The following is a 3,184-nucleotide window of genomic DNA, read 5'->3' as shown; positions in this document are numbered from 1 at the left end:
CCTCGTCATCGAATTTGAAAACATCTAAGGGGTTTGAGTCCGTTTTACGTCACCATATTGTTGCGTAATGTGTTTCTAGTCGATTGGTCGATTCAAAATTATCAAAACTGTTTTAAACTCCCAAGTCCGACTTCTTTCTACGGAATGAACACATATAATATTTTTTTAATAAACATGAGTTCACGGTGAAGTTTGCCATGCAATGCGTTAAGTTCCGTGCCATTAATGTAATCCACAGGAGTGTATACTAGTGGTGTTCATTATGGTGTGACGTTCAGCTACCCTCAGGATTTTCAATGTTTAACATCCTAGACGTTCGTGTCAGAAATAAACCTAAATCAAATGAATTCAATGGATATTCAGAGTCAGTTATTTAGTGAACAACACCAACATAAAAAATACATTATTTGTTGTAATTTTAGGTTATATCGACCCTGTTGACTGTAACTCCGGTTTCTTGCTGATCATGATTTGATTATTTTAGAGCAAAGACACATCGGGCTATCTCTTGTGTCCACCGCGAGGAATCCAACCCAGGATTTTAGCGTTGTAAGTTCGTAAACTTACAGTTGTTCTACTGGAGGACAGTGATCATGGAAAGCGTAGATTTTTCTGCGTTTGTTTATTTCTGAAACGCTACCTCTTGTTTGGTAAACTCGTTCCAACAAAAACACTTTACTAACTTACAACTTAGTAGGCATATTGAGTCCATCAGAATTAGACAACTTGGACGTAGTCACACGAATTTCGCTTCTCTCAAAAAAGACAGACTTGAAATGTTACTTTTAAATCTTATTTTATAAACCGTAACTAAGTTACATTGTTTCCAACATCGTCGACTCAGTGGACCAGAGCAGAAGGTTCCGTAAAACAGTAATTTTTATAGCTCTTGAGCTAATGACCCCGTGGAGAAAGACCACACTCAGCGAGTTATCATGGCCGTGGCATTTAAGTTGCCCTGTAACTTTTACTCTAAAATAAAGCTCCTGTTGTATTTACCAGAGCAGAACCACCCCGGGTGTTTTTCCAGGATAATCTAACTCTCAACGCCACCTGCTGCGTTAATTTAACTCCCCACTTTTACATCCCAGGAGAATTTACATCCTATTCCTGACAGCAAAACCAGGATTTTAGTTCATTATATTCTAACCTATCTCACAATGATCTAATAAATTAAAGAGGAGGGGGGAGGTAGATAAAAAAAAACCTTGCGTAAAAATTGCCTGTGTGCTCATTGCACTCAATCAAGAGCGAAATTCCATTCCAAATAATTACATTTTAAATACCTCCTCTCAGTCAGCTAAGTCATAAGTAGCTCATCCTACTCATTATAGTTCTATTCAATATTTATAGTTCTATTCAATATTTTATAGTTCTATTCAATATCTTATAGTTCTATTTAGTTCTATTCAATATCTTATAGTTCTATTCAATATTTATAGTTCTATTTAGTTTTATTCAATATTTATAGTTATATTTAGTTCTATTCAATATCTTATAGTTCTATTTAGTTCTATTCAATATTTTATAGTTCTATTTAGCTCTATTCAATATTTTATAGTTCTACTTAGTTCTATTCAATATTTTATAGTTCTACTTAGTTCTATTCAATATTTTATAGTTCTATTAATTCTATTCAATATTTTATAGTTCTATTTAGTTCTATTCAATATTTTATAGTTCTATTTAGCTCTATTCAATATTTTATAGTTCTACTTAGTTCTATTCAATATTTTATAGTTCTATTTAGTTCTATTCGATACTTTATAGTTCTAATTTAGTTCTATTCAATATTTATAGTTCTATTCAATATTTTATAGTTCTATTCAATATTTATAGTTCTATTTAGTTCTATTCAATATCTTATAGTTCAATTTAGTTCTATTCAATATTTATAGTTCTATTCAATATTTTATAGTTCTATTCAATATTTATAGTTCTATTTAGTTCTATTCAATATCTTATAGTTCTATTCAATATTTATAGTTCTATTTAGTTTTATTCAATATTTATAGTTCTGTTTAGTTCTATTCAATATCTTATAGTTATATTTAGTTCTATTAAATATTTATAGTTCTATTCAATATTTATAGTTCTATTTAATATCTTACAGTTCTATATAATATTTTATAGTTCTATTTAATATATTTTTGTAAGTGTGGAGGTTGGGAGTTTAATTAGTAGAAATATTAGGGTGGCTTCATTTCAATTCATTTCTGCTCTAATAAATTTAAAGGTAACTGACTTCCAACAACTGGCTATAGACAGTGAAAAGCAGTAGAAACTGAGACGTTGTGGGTGTAAGCACTCAGCTTCGTACCCTTATTTGATTGATTTTTTTAACGTTTCTTTTATGACGGTTGACTAGATTGACATCGGCGTTTGGATATTTTCTGATAGATGGGATATCCCGAATGCATTTGGGTGATATTACCACAGACATTATCCATTATGACACTAAGTTGACAACCTGGACCGATAACAGTATTGCGATATATATATTGTAACGTCTCCGTTCGTTAGTTAATTTTCCGTAAAAATTCTTTCCGAAGAAACTTTAGCGATACAAGTCCTTTCTTAAATAAAACTGGTTTATTCTCTCTGAATACAACTTTGCAATACACTTAATTTCCACAGTCGCGCTATAACAAACGCTATAATTCACAACGAACGTCTCACGTGCTCGACTCAACAATACGTCTCTGTCCGCAGTTCAATTACACATTACATTGTTGCCGTCAGTTCTTACCGGTTTATATATACAAGACTACCGCATATCTAGTAGGCTCTCGAGATTTCAGGAAGGGACGTGAACGTTCGAGAAGCGCATGACGTGTTACTAGCGTCACGTGACCTCCGCTGTCGTAACAATATATATATATATATATATTGTTGCGTATCTGCTTGTTTGTTAATTTCCGGTATAAATTCTTTCCAAGAAACTTCAGCGATACAAGTCCTTTCGTGACTACACCTAGTTCATTCTTTCTCGATACAACGTCTTGTAATACACAGAATTTGCACAGTCACTTTAAACTTAACAACCTTTAAAACACACGCTATAAATCACAGTGATTCATTCACACACTTTACTTACGGTGCCTACTGTTCACTTGACTCAATTATCTTTCTCTTTCGATCTATCTATCGCTGGCTTTATTTGCCGGGCTTATATACTAAAAAA

This window comes from Limulus polyphemus, unplaced genomic scaffold (assembly GCF_000517525.1).
Source record: "Limulus polyphemus unplaced genomic scaffold, Limulus_polyphemus-2.1.2 Scaffold6659, whole genome shotgun sequence".
Taxonomy (NCBI): Eukaryota; Metazoa; Arthropoda; class Merostomata; order Xiphosura; family Limulidae; genus Limulus; species Limulus polyphemus.
This window is presented reverse-complemented; position numbering follows the sequence as displayed.